Source organism: Anopheles coluzzii, chromosome 3, assembly GCF_943734685.1.
Source record: "Anopheles coluzzii chromosome 3, AcolN3, whole genome shotgun sequence".
NCBI classification, from domain to species: domain Eukaryota; kingdom Metazoa; phylum Arthropoda; class Insecta; order Diptera; family Culicidae; genus Anopheles; species Anopheles coluzzii.
Window position 1 is genome coordinate 53,562,297 of NC_064671.1, and position 14,161 is coordinate 53,576,457.

Below are 14,161 nucleotides of genomic sequence, written 5' to 3' on the forward strand. Positions count from 1 at the left end.
CGGATAAGTAAGTAAGTAAGTAAACACAAAAAGACGGCTTGCGAAGTATGTTGATTTTATGATATCTAGGCTTATCTTTCTTCCTTGCATTCGTAAATTACCGTTAAGTTTGAAATTTGATCGTCGTGGCGATTGCTCGTAAGAGAAATTGATTTTAATAAATTTAATAATATAAGGGTGTCATGTTTGCTATAAGTAAAAATAAGAAAAAAATGTTATTTATGTTTACTTCAAGAATTGCTCGTTAAAGAAAATTATTCAAATTGAAATTTAATTATCGCTGTTGGTGGTTAAAGATAAAAAAAATGCTCGTTAAAAATGATTAATTTAAATAAAGTTGTGGCGTTCACAACACTTGCCGTCATGGTTTGTGTAACCTCTTACTATCAATTCAACCTTGTCGTATAAACTTAACTTTTTCCCTTCAGAAACGTCACTATTAAAAAAGAAAAAACAAAATTTGTACCACAGTTCACTGTGGCCACGGCAGAACTAACCGAAAGAGGCTCAAGGCCTAGAAGATGGCACCGCGCAGCATACGCAAGAAGGTTATTGCGATCCTGCCAGGGACGTAGGCGTAGGGCATATCGCGTGAGCTTACGTTGAATCGTCTCGAGTCGAGCAATTGAAGAAGCAGTAGTCGGGCTCCAGACTACGCTCGAATATCCCAGAACCGAACGGACGATATTGTTGTAGATCGCCTTAATGTACATAGGGTTGCGAAATTCAATATTCGGATAACTACGTCAGTAGTTGGTGTTCTCTGGCTACAACGTCATTGATATGCTGTTTAAAGTTCAAATAATACAACAACAACCTTGATCTTTCAGTCGGTTAGATACTTAGTGTAAATATCTAGACCTCTTTGTAAACCTCCTGAAAGATAACGGTACTGTCGAGCAGTGTGAAGTATGGCTGTGTCATCTGCGTACAACGAGATGTAGGAGTTGTTACGCAGAGTGGGAAGATCCGATGTATACAGATTGTATAACATGGGTCCCAATTAGACATGGACAAGAAGAGCGGGAATCATAAGGTTCGCTCGCTCCCATTAGTGAGCGGGCGCTCGCCGCTCTTCATTCCAGAAAAATAAGATTCGCCTGCTCGCATAGAAAAATATAAAAAAGCTCATTTGAAACTAGTTGTCCCGAGAAAAAAATCAAAATCTATAATACTGTTGGGCTTATACGGAATGTAAATAGCCGCATGTAATTACAGCAAATATTTTTATTGTGGTGAAAACTAAAACTCAAATTAACGTTTTTATTTAAAAAAAAACATCACAAGCTACTGTCGTCGACCCACACTGCCTATTCAAAACACACGTATAAAACATCGTAGAGCGCGAGCGCATCGTATGTGCAAAACACACAGAGAAAAACAGCCTGGCTTGCAAGCGCACTGCTTGTCCAAAGTACGTAGCGAGAAAATCAGGGTAGCTCGCGAGCGGCCTGTATACTTAAAATCCGTGCAGAAAAAACTGCTTAGCTCGCTAGCGCACTGCCTATCCAAAATCCATACAGAAAAATCAGCCTAGCTCGCGAGCACACTGCCTATCCAAAATTCAAGCAGAAAAAACAGCCTAGCTCGCGAGCCCCTGCCCATCCAAAATACGTACCCACCGGGCACCAGCACTCAGAGATCGCTTGAATACGCGCTTGAAAAAGAACTTGAGTTGGCGAAATTATTCAAGTGATCCGTCGGGTCCCGAAGCCGAAGCAAACCCGAAGCCGAAGCAAAACCCGAACGGGGTTCGGTACGACCCTTCGTTAAAATAGCCCCCTCCCCCTTTTTGCCAGATTTTCTTTCCAAAATGAAACAGTGTCACACACATGTAGTAGAACAACTTGATTTATTTAAGCAAATAAATCGGTTTAATGAGACGCACTAACAACTATTTCAAACACGGTCAACACTTCGCAAATTACACAAATTATGGCACATTATATTAAAAACACTTTTATCAACTGTTCCGTGAATAAAAAGCAACATTTTCACCGTACTTTCTGCACTACACCGCTGTTGATCATGGTTGTCATCTTTCCACTGTACCCGTCATTTGCACCAACATTTGCACATCACAAACACAGGTTTTGTTGTCTCCGTTCGCGGTGAAAAACACATGAAATGGAAGAAAAATTATATTAATTAGAAGGGGGGATGTTGGTTGATAATTTTAATCACTTTTACTTACCTCAAATTAAACAAAACTCCATTTTTTACGGGGTTTATCCGCCAAGCGCTGAAACACCACACAAGCACCAACCTCACTGGACTGAAAGTGAAGCCTACTGCGTGAATTTGTGTATGCGCTTCTGCCAAGCCAACCGCGCCGTACTGCGTGTGTAGCCAAGTGCGTGTGTGTGTATATTTGCACCACTGGACACAGAACACAAATCTCACCGCACAGCAGAGCGTGTGTCGCCAAGTGTATGCATGTGTGTATTTGCACCACTGAATTCTGAACGTCCACCACACAGCGTGTATCGCCAAGTGCGTGGCTGTGTGTAGTATCACCGTGGACTGCAGAAAACTACCTGCACTAGAACAGAGCGCTGGTGTGGCCAAATGTGTGCATGTGTGTACTTGCTCCACTGAAAGCCGGTATCGCACCAGATTTCGGTTGTCGCCTTGTGCGTGTGTGTGTTATTGTCACAGCACACTCGTTCGTCATTTTTTTTCGTTTTTTCGCTTGAGCCACTCGATTTCGTTCTTCGCTGATTTTGGCAGCACACGAGGGGGTTTCGGTTTCAACTTCCAACAACAACAACCACACGAGGAGGCTCGGGGACACTCATCAGGGGAAAATCGCTCAAATTAGAACGAGAGACAGATAGAAAAAGTGAAAGGTCAATATAAAATCTTCGGCTTTTGACTGTTGGGTAGCGAGAAGAACCGGGTAGCTCGCGAGCGTCCTGTATACTTAAAATCCATGCAAAAAAAAAACAGCCTAGCTCGCGAGCGCACTGCCCATCCAAAATACGTACCGAGAGGAACAAGGTAGCTCGCGAGCGCCCCTTCTCGTCTCACTACGTATTTTGTCCAGGCAGCGCGCTCGCGAGCTACCCGTCCGGCAAAATGAGTGTATTTTTTGAGTGATTTGAGTACCGCCCTCCGTTAGCAGTTACCACGCAAACAATGAGACCTCAAATTTTGAGTGATTCAGGCCGAGGGGTATGAGGAAGCTTGAGGAAGCAAGGAGAAACGCGCTGCGATGAGAGTTCGCATTCTGTTTTACACGCGCGCTTCACTAACACCAATACAAATACCGTGCTTTGACGAGCCGTCTGTGAATGTGTGTGTGTCTTCTTTCAGCGAGCTCAACTTGGAGCTGCTCGTCACATCGTGTTGTCTCGCTTATACTACAGCATCGAACCATCGCTCCGTATGTCCCCCCTCCTACGCGTACAAAACCACCAGTACAGCGCGACGCTTTGTCGGAGATGATTGTGCGCGTTTCGTTCCAAGTCCCGCGCGCAGTGTTTGTGCGTTGATGCACATTTCGTTATAAGTCTCGTGCGCCGGTGTGTTTTGATAAAGTGTGAAGTGAACAGTGTGTACAGACGTACATGCAGTGCGTGCATCGACAGGTAAGAATTTGCTGAACAGAGGCGACGCAGATTGTCGACAAGTTTCCCGCAGTCTGGCTCGACCCGGTACTTTACAGTATGACGCCATACGTGAGTATGAAGGATTCTAAATGTGTTGTGAAAATGTAATTTATGTTTCAATAAAGTTTTTAATGAAATAAAAAATGACCGTGTTTGTGTTTCTTGTTAGAATAAGTGCGTATTTGCGATCGTGGTAATGCATGAAAGAAAACGAGAAACGAAAGAAACAAATATCTTTGGATGTGTTGGTAGCATGATTGGAAAGAACACAACACATTGAGAACTGCAGAGACCACCGTGCGTTACGGTTGGGGAGGGGGAGGGCTCGCGCGAGGGTGTAACTCATTCCTCCAAGAGTAACTGCTAACGGGGGACGGTACTCAAATCACTCAAAAAATACACTCATTTTGCCGGACGGGTTACCACGCAAACAATGAGACCCCAAATTTTGAGTGATTCAGGCCGAGGGGTATGAGGAAGCTTGAGGAAGCACGGAGAAGCGCGCTGCGATGAGAGTTCGCATTCTGTTTTACACGCGCGCTTCACTAACACCAATACAAATACCGTGCTTTGACGAGCCGTCTGTGAATGTGTGTGTGTCTTCTTTCAGCGAGCTCAACTTGGAGCTGCTCGTCACATCGTGTTGTCTCGCTTACACTACAGCATCGAACCATCGCTCCGTATGTCCCCCCCTCCTACGCGTGCAAAACCACCAGTACAGCGCGACGCTTTGCCGGAGATGGTTGTGCGTGTTTTGTTCAAAGTCCCGCGCGCAGTGTTTGTGCATTGATGCGCATTTCGTTATAAGTCTCGTGCGCCGGTGTGTTTTGGTGAAGTGTGCAGTGAATAAACAGTGTGCACAGACGCACATGCAGTGCGTGGATCCACAGGTAAGAATTTGCTGAACAGAGTCAACGCAGATTGTCGACAAGTTTCCCGCAGCCTGGCTCGACCCGGTATGACGTCATTGGATTCTAAATGTGTACTTTAGTGTGTACTTTATGTTTCAATAAAGTGTTTAATGTAATAAAAAACGACAGTGTTTGTGTTTAGTTTTAGAATAAGTGCATGAAAGAAAACGAAAAACGAAAGAAACAACTATCTTTACATGTGTTGGTAGCATGGCTCGAAAGAACACAAACACATTGAGAAATGCAGAGCGCACCGTGCGTTACGGGTGGGGAGGGGGAGGGCTCGCGCCCACGCAAACAATGAGACCCCAAATTTTGAGTGATTCAGGCCGAGGGGTATGAGGAAGCTTGAGGAAGCACGGAGAAGCGCGCTGCGATGAGAGTTCGCATTCTGTTTTACACGCGCGCTTCACTAACACCAATACAAATACCGTGCTTTGACGAGCCGTCTGTGAATGTGTGTGTGTCTTCTTTCAGCGAGCTCAACTTGGAGCTGCTCGTCACATCGTGTTGTCTCGCTTACACTACAGCATCGAACCATCGCTCCATATGTCCCCCCCTCCTACGCGTGCAAAACCACCAGTACAGCGCGACGCTTTGCCGGAGATGGTTGTGCGTGTTTTGTTCAAAGTCCCGCGCGCAGTGTTTGTGCATTGATGCGCATTTCGTTATAAGTCTCGTGCGCCGGTGTGTTTTGGTGAAGTGTGCAGTGAATAAACAGTGTGCACAGACGCACATGCAGTGCGTGGATCCACAGGTAAGAATTTGCTGAACAGAGTCAACGCAGATTGTCGACAAGTTTCCCGCAGCCTGGCTCGACCCGGTATGACGTCATTGGATTCTAAATGTGTACTTTAGTGTGTACTTTATGTTTCAATAAAGTGTTTAATGTAATAAAAAACGACAGTGTTTGTGTTTAGTTTTAGAATAAGTGCATGAAAGAAAACGAAAAACGAAAGAAACAACTATCTGTACATGTGTTGGTAGCATGGCTCGAAAGAACACAAACACATTGAGAACTGCAGAGCGCACCGTGCGTTACGGGTGGAGAGGGGGAGGGCTCGCGCGAGGGTGTAACTCATTCGTCGAAGAGACACTGTATTTCGACAGCGTCACTCAAATCACTCAAAAAATACACTCATTTTGCCGGACGGGGCGAGGGTGTAACTCATTCGTCGAAGAGACACTGTATTTCGACAGCGTCACTCAAATCACTCAAAAAATACACTCATTTTGCCGGACGGGTACTCTTAGAGGAATGAGTTACATCCTCGCGCGAGCCCTCCCGTCCGGCAAAATGAGTGTATTTTTTGAGTTATTTGAGTACCGTCCCCCGTTAGCAGTTACTCTTAGAGGAATGAGTTACACCCTCGCGCGAGCCCTCCCCCTCACCCCACCCGGAACGCACGGTGCGCTCTGCAGTTCTCAATGTGTTGTGTTCTTTCCAATCATGCTACTAACACATCCAAAGATATTTGTTTCTTTCGTTTCTCGTTTTCTTTCATTCATTGCCACGATCTCAAATACGCACTTATTCTAACAACAAACACAAACACGGTCATTTTTGGTTACATTAAACACTTTATTGAAACATAAATTACACTTTCACAACACATTTAGAATCCTTCATACTCACGAATGGCGTCATACTGTAAAGTACCGGGTCGAGCCAAGCTGCGGGAAACTTGTCGACAATCTGCGTTGCCTCTGTTCAGCAAATTCTTACCTGTCGATGCACGCACTGCATGTGCGTCTGTACACACTGTTCACTTCACACTTTATCAAAACACACCGGCGCACGAGACTTATAACGAAATGCGCATCAACGCACAAACACTGCGCGCGGGACTTGGAACGAAACGCGCACAATCATCTCCGACAAAGCGTCGCGCTGTACTGGTGGTTTTGTACGCGTAGGAGGGGGGACATACAGAGCGATGGTTCGATGCTGTAGTATAAGCGAGACAACACGATGTGACGAGCAGCTCCAAGTTGAGCTCGCTGAAAGAAGACACACACACATTCACAGACGGCTCGTCAAAGCACGGTATTTGTATTGGTGTTAGTGAAGCGCGCGTGTAAAACAGAATGCGAACTCTCATCGCAGCGCGTTTCTCCGTGCTTCCTCAAGCTTCCTCATACCCCTCGGCCTGAATCACTCAAAATTTGGGGTCTCATTGTTTGCGTGGGAATGCGAACTCTCATCGCAGCGCGTTTCTCCTTGCTTCCTCAAGCTTCCTCATACCCCTCGGCCTGAATCACTCAAAATTTGAGGTCTCATTGTTTGCGTGGCAGTGCCACCCAAGTTTCGTGAAGCATTTGCGAGTATTCCCTCTTGGCAGAAATCGCCTGTACACTCTGCCTCTCGCTACCCCCGCTCTACACTTCCCGTCCGGCAAAATGAGTGTATTTTTTGAGTGATTTGAGTACCGTCCCCCGTTAGCAGTTACTCTTGGAGGAATGAGTTACACCCTCGCTCGAGCCCTCCCCCTCCCCACCCGTAACGCACGGTGCGCTCTGCAGTTCTCAATGTGTTGTGTTCTTTCCAATCATGCTACCAACACATCCAAAGTTTTTTGTTTCTTTCGTTTCTCGTTTTCTTTCATGCATTGCCACGATCGCAAATATGCACTTATTCTAACAACAAACACAAACACGGTCATTTTTTATTTCATTAAAAACTTTATTGAAACATAAATTACACTTTCACAACACATTTAGAATCCTTCATACTCACGAATGGCGTCATACTGCAAAGTACCGGGTCGAGCCAGGCTGCGGGAAACTTGTCGACAATCTGCGTTGCCTCTGTTCAGCAAATTCTTACCTGTCGATGCACGCACTGCATGTGCGTCTGTACACACTGTTCACTTCACACTTTATCAAAACACACCGGCACACGAGACTTATAACGAAATGCGCATCAACGCACAAACACTGCGCTCGGGACTTAGAACGAAACGCGCACAACCATCTCCGACAAAGCGTCGCGCTGTACTGGTGGTTTTGTACGCGTAGGAGGGGGGACATACGGAGCGATGGTTCGATGCTGTAGTGTAAGCGAGACAACACGATGTGACGAGCAGCTCCAAGTTGAGCTCGCTGAAAGAAGACACACACACACATTCACAGACGGCTCGTCAAAGCACGGTATTTGTATTGGTGTTAGTGAAACGCGCGTGTAAAACAGAATGCGAACTCTCATCGCAGCGCGTTTCTCCGTGCTTCCTCAAGCTTCCTCATACCCCTCGGCCTGAATCACTCAAAATTTGGGGTCTCATTGTTTGCGTGGTATACTCGAGCGCTCGCGCATGAGTGCAAGCAAGCGCGGTATAGAGGATAGAGGGAAACAAACGATTATTTTGCTCCAATCTTTCTACTTTTGTCCCGTTGGGAAATCGGCCCATCGTATGAAAGAGAGCAGATGATCGTGCGTTCCAGACTGGATCGAAAAGAACGCTAAAAGAAACAGCCCAAGTAGCAACCGAAGCTTTTTTCTCCCAGTTTCAACCCCCTCATGTCCACAAACTGCCTTCGCTTACTATTCCTATCCCGTTTCTACATTCTACAACGTTTGTTGCGTTCTCGCTCATCAGGGTGTTTGTCAATTCTCTCTTGCCACACGAAGAGAATTCTCCTGCACACTTCGTGTGTTGGATTCTACCCATCCCTGTTGAACACACGTCATTTTCTTCCATCGCACTCATCAGGGTGTTTGCTCTTTTCCATCCAAGCCAAAGAGCGACTTCACTGTGCTCTGAACCGTGGATGTGAGAGTGTGTGTTTGTGTGCTGCGTGAACTATTTTTCCTGCGTGAAACACTTTCCATACTGCGCCATCCGCGGTGTTCTTTCTGCTTCATCGGACGACGAATTTTTATCATCTAATTGTTTGGGTAAGTGTCCTTTTCTAAGTGTCTAGTGCTATGTGACATTTATTCTAATTCTAATATTATTCTAATATGCAATGTTTTGCACATTACAAGTTTCAGATGTGTGCTGCTACCGCTAGCTGTTCCTCAAACTACTTAAAAAGTGTGACACTGTGTGCACAGGCGTTCAAGTTTCAATTGATCCTCAAGCACAAAGGTAAGTTTGTTACATCTTTAAATGAAGTGTAATCTTTTTAACAAAGTGTGTCTATTAATTGTGTATTTTCATCAACAGCCTTCATACAACACCGCGGTTGAGGCGCGCCAAATCTGATGACATCTTTCCTGAACCAAGCAGGCTGAACACGCGCACCACCATGGGCTCCAGCGCGGTGTGAAGAGGGAAGAAGAAAAGGCAGAATTGGAAACAGCCGCACCAGGCTTCCAACCACCGTGTGTGTGTATGTAAGTATGTGAGAACACATGTGTGAATCCTCTTGTGGGAACTGCAAAAAGAAGAGAATAAAGAGTGTGAAGCAGCTAGACTGCCGCAACCAAATCAAGAGAGTGAATTCTCATTTCAATCCGAAAAACTGGGAGAGAGTGATGACATGCGAGAGAGAATAAAACTAGAAACACGAGAGAGGACACGAAGCGCTTTCGGGTTTTTTTCGCCTTCGCGCACTTTTTGCTTTATGCGCGCGAAAAAGTGAGCCTTGATCAGCGCCATGGCTCCCATACAAAGGTCTTCGGCTTTGCTATCTGGGAGGTTTAAATTGAACCGGAAAACCGGCTCATCAATACAAAGAGAGTAGAATGTCGTGCGTTCTACACCGAATCGCAATAAGCACTGAGAGCAACCGGCCCAGCACGGATCACAAAGAACGCTGAGAGCAGCCGGTTCAGATCGGATCGAAAAGATCGTTGATAACAGCCGGTTCAGGTCGGATCGCAAAGAACGGTGGTAGCAACAGGTTCAGTTTGAACCTGCTTGGGTTAAAAATAAGGATCGCGGTCCGGATGCTTGCATGCTGGAACGGATCGCACCTGGCAGATTCGAAACGCAACGCGCATCACTAGTATGTTGGACAAGCAGTGTGCTTGCAAGCCAGGATGTTTTTCCTTGCGTGTTTTGCACGTACGATGGATACGTACTCACGCTCTACGTTTTTTTACGTGTGTTTCGAATAGGTAATGTGATGCGTCGATAGTAGCTTGTGATTTTTGATAAATATGAAACTCTTATTTTAGTTAAACTTAACCACGTAAAAAATATTTTAAATTTTTCCACGCAGCTATTTGAATTCCGTATAAGCCCGACAATGTTATAGAATTGGAATCTTTTTTCTCGCGATAACTAATTTTGACCTTAAGCCGGTCTCGTAGTACAGTCGTCAACTCGTACGACTCAACAACATGCCCGTCATAGGTTCAATCCCCAAATAGACCGTGCCGCCATACGTAGGATTGACTATCCTGCTATGGGGGGAAATCAATTAGTCACTGAAAGCCAACCCCCACAAGTGGTAGTACAGGCAGGCCTTGACCGACAACGGTTGTTGAGCCAAAGAACAAGAAGAAGAAGAACTAATTTTGAATGATCTTTTTTATGCGAGCATATATTTTGGTTTGTAATGAAGAGCTGGGGAAATTTTAGCAGCATAAAATGGACATTGGAAAACATACCGCGCCTCGAGCGTACGAAAGAATCACCGCACCTGATCTCTGTAAAGAATCATATTTCCCATGACTTATGTGTAGGGCATTCGTCATCTCGGAGGACTCAACAACATGCCCGACATGGGTCCAAACTCCGAATGGACCCTAGGACTGACTACCCTGCTTTGTGTAACCAATAGGTAATTGAAAGCCAAGCCCAATTAGTGGTACGGGCAGGCCTTGGCCGACAACGGTTGTTCTGCCAAATAAGAATTAGAAGAATATGTAATAGGATGATTCTCATAAACGATATATCGAACGAAATGAAAGAGTACATAACATAAATAATAAACAAATTGGTTACATATGCCATTTTAACTAAAAACAAACAAAAATAAGACCATGAAAATGTAAGTAATGTATTGTAAATGTTTGTTTTATATTGACCTCTATCATTATAGTTGGTGTTTTAATGAAAAGAGCAGCCTCCTGGTTTTATATTTGTTGTTGTTCTTAATGCGTTTTAAGCGTGTTGTATTTATTTAATATTTGTTCTCTTTCAGTATATTTACATGATTTAGTAATGATTTTTTTTCAATCATTTCTTTGTAGGAATCAATCTGTTCCGACATTGTCTCATCGCCCATAGCAACCTCTAATATGAATGATAGTTTAATTGTGCATCCTTCAGTAATTTTATGCATGCTGAAACTACTACCATCGATTGGAAAGCCCAATTCGTCAGATCTCGGTGATCAAACAATATGTTGGAGAAGTTTCACTAGAAGCGCAATCGCACTACAGGTTTTTTTAGCCGATGTAATTAAATCGTTAGTTCGTACTGAACGTAATCAACAGATTATGTGTGAAAACGGATTAAATGAATATATTGTCTGCTATTGCAAGGAATTATTGATCAATGAGCAACATCCCCTTCACGCATCGCTGCACTACATCTTCGAACGCTTAGCTGTCCAGAAATTAATGACTAAGGAATTGCGAAATTTTCTTCGTTTGGGTCTTAAATGTTGTAATGAAAATTACACCGACCAATTTGAAAAAAATATACTTCCTGTGCCACTAACTCGTGTAAAAACGCTTGTGTCGATTACAACGCCACGTGATTTTAGAAGCCAATTATCATCCACAATGCCATCATTCATCGAAATGGACATGTCAAGCGAAGGATTTGCATGTTTATACTTTCCGAACATTGCGCCAAGTCATCTACAATATCAATCAAAAACACTTCAGCGCCTGATTACTCCAGTAGCGACAGCGCAGAGTACTAGCAGAACCAGTATAACTGGAATGAGTGTAGGGTCACTCACTGGTTTTCATTCTAATATCAACAAAAGTATTTTCTCTCGATCCCCAATGGAACCTGCGGTTGGCGGAGGCATCGGATCTGGTGATAGATCATTTCCATCACCTAATGGATTAACTTTCAGCACATGGTTTTGTCTTGAGCGTTATCCACAAGAGCATATAGCAGATGATAACCCAATAAGACTTATACATATCGTTCGCTCGAACGATAACTTAAACGAGGAAGCAGTTATTATATTCAGTATTTTTATTTTGCCCAGCGACAAATCCCTCTCAGTTGCAACACAGGAGTTTCCTTTCTCACAAGGTAAGCACAGATTTTTAAAACAAGTTTGATTAATTTATTTATTGAAATCGCATCCCACGTGCAAAAAAAAGTATAATCCTAAGATAACTTTATAAGCTGTATATATGAATAAGGCTTTAAACATTTAAATTTAGTTACAGTAATATTTAAATTGAAATTATTATAGTGTAATAATGCCCTAACGCTTTCTGCTGCATGAGCCAACATCGACTCGCAGGTCGACTCGCGCGATCGCAACACGAAGCCGAAGCGAAGACGATTATAGTGCGAAGGGTATAAGTACAGATGTGAGGTACGCCATCGCCCTTTTTCTATCGTTATCGGAATAAAGACACGTTCTTTATAGTTTTTTGTCATAAACCAAATTTTATAAAACGTGTCAATTAATTTACCATATTTAACACTAAAACAACTAAAATTACCTCAATCTTCTCGTGACAGCTGAAGAGTGCAGACGTGTTCTACCTCGAGCTCCTCGAGTGACCCGTAATTTATACGCCCGTGATCAGGGAAGTGCAGAATTACCTGTGTCCATGGCGAGCGCCTTCTCGTGTGGTCCAAAACAGCCGAAGTCATAATCGGTTCTGCATTCGAGCGTGAGAAGGCTCGTGGAGGCCCCAAGTAGCAGAGCCGAAGTTTTTCAGAGATTTTTCTGTGTGCCAAAGCGAGATGCCCTGTCTTCTCTCTCTAGATTTTGGATAGCAAACCGCCGCTCTCAATCTACCATGATTTTTTCTGCTATCGCACTCATCCGGGTGTTAGGCATCCTCAGTCTGTCCAGAACTTTCGTTGTGGAAGGATGTGCGGGAGTGATGTGCGATTTCTTGTGTCCCCTACTTTCGTTGTTTACATTTTGCGCAGTGTTGCTTCTTCTTGCATTGTGGAATGATTTATCTTAGCTAACTTGTTGAGGTAAGTTTCTTGATCTCATATGTGCTTCAATGTACTAATTCAACTAATGCTTATCGTCTTCAAAGTTACAGGTGCATGCGCCATTCATCAACGCCTACCTGTTGGCATCATCAACAATCTTCAAAGTGGGTGACGGAAAGAAATTGTTTTCCAGTTTTAAAATATTAAGGTAAGTGTTGCTCTCATCATATACGTAAAACTATGTAATACGTACTACATGCATTAATTAGTGGTTCATTTTTATTGACAGCGTTCAGCACAACTCAGCCACAAAACAACGCACTGGATTGCGCTAAGAACCTGTCGAAACGCGCGCAGCCCCCGGGAGCGGTAGGAGAAAGGAAGAACGAGAGGAGAAAAAACTAAAGCCAGCGCGCAGCTCTGATGGTACCCCGTACGCGGTAAGAAGAAAAAAGATCGAGAGGAGGAAGAACGGTAAATTTGGAAGGGGGAGACCGTTCTGCCGTCTCCACAGTGTGAGTATGCCAAAGCACGTGTTGGAAGGGAAAGAAAAAGTGTGGAATAAACCGCATGCGAATGTGTGCATACAGCAAAAGTAAACATGTGTGCCTCATCATTTCTATAAGCAATCCGAAAAGGGGGTGGAGCAAACACATTGGTATGCGTGAGATGCAGAATAAATCGGAGCGTTATAGTATGTGTGAACGCGATCGTTCGGGTCGAATGTGTCTATGTGTGCGTGAAACCACATTTACACTTCTACTGCAAGTGGGTACGTAAGTGGGGCCATATGTGTACTAGTGATGGGTAACCGGAATCGCACCCACGGCTCGGAATCGCTTCCGAGCATTGCTACTCCGGCTCCGATTCCGAAAAATTCAAATCGTCGATTCCGCCCGGAGCCGTCGGAGCCGTCCGGAGCCGTCCGGAGCCGTCCGGAGCTGTCGGAGCCGTCCGGAGTCGTCCGGAGCCGTCCGGAGCCGTCCGGAGCCGTCGGAGCCGTCGGAGCCGTTCGGAGCCGTCCGGAGCCGTCCGGAGCCGTCCGGAGCCGTCCGGAGCCGCTAGTCGGCAGCTGGAGCCGTCGGAGCCGTCGGAGCCGTCCGGAGCAGTCGGAGCCGTTGGAGCCGTTGGAGCCGTTGGAGCCGTTGGAGCTGTCCGGAATCGTTGGAGCCGTCGGAGCCGTCCGGAACCGTCGGAGCCGTTGGAGCCGTCGGAGCCGCTAGTCGGCAGCTGGAGCCGGTCGGAGCCGTCGTAACAGTTGGAGCCGACGGAGCCGGTTGGAGCCGTCCGGAGCCGACGGAGCCGACGGAGCCGTCCGGAGCCGGTCGGAACCGTCGTAGTCGTTGGAGCCAACGGAACTGGTTGGAGACGTTGGGGCCGTCAGTGCCGTCGAAGTCGACGGAGCCAGTTCGAGCCGTCGGAGTCGTTGTAATAGTCGGAAGTCTTCGGAAGCGCTTTAATTTCCCGATATCAGCGATGATTTCATTTCAAAAAACAGCTTACGAGTAAAAAAATAGTCTTCTTCATTTATTGCTCTGAAGTTTTTTTGTATTTTTTTTCAACAATAAAGTCAAAAACAATTGTTTGCTCCGTATATTTA

General features: G+C 45.2%; 2 long non-coding RNA genes across 5 annotated transcripts; both read left to right on the plus strand.

Moving 5' to 3' along the window:
• Positions 1-7,995: 7,995 nt before the first annotated feature.
• LOC125907488 (uncharacterized) lies at positions 7,996-9,114 on the plus strand. 2 transcript variants are annotated; one of them, XR_007452704.1, is made up of 3 exons: positions 7,996-8,417; positions 8,508-8,610; positions 8,689-9,114. It is a non-coding gene; the product is annotated as an uncharacterized LOC125907488 (long non-coding RNA). The 2 variants fall into 2 exon arrangements; XR_007452705.1 differs by having other exon boundaries at positions 7,997-8,417; positions 8,514-8,610.
• Positions 9,115-12,367: 3,253 nt separating this feature from the next.
• Positions 12,368-13,161, plus strand: LOC120954792 (uncharacterized). 3 transcript variants are annotated; one of them, XR_005751733.2, is made up of 3 exons: positions 12,368-12,600; positions 12,666-12,769; positions 12,851-13,161. It is a non-coding gene; the product is annotated as an uncharacterized LOC120954792 (long non-coding RNA). The 3 variants fall into 3 exon arrangements; XR_005751734.2 differs by having other exon boundaries at positions 12,369-12,600; positions 12,672-12,769; XR_007452703.1 differs by lacking the exon at positions 12,368-12,600 and having other exon boundaries at positions 12,607-12,769.
• The last annotated feature ends 1,000 nt before the right edge of the window (positions 13,162-14,161 follow it).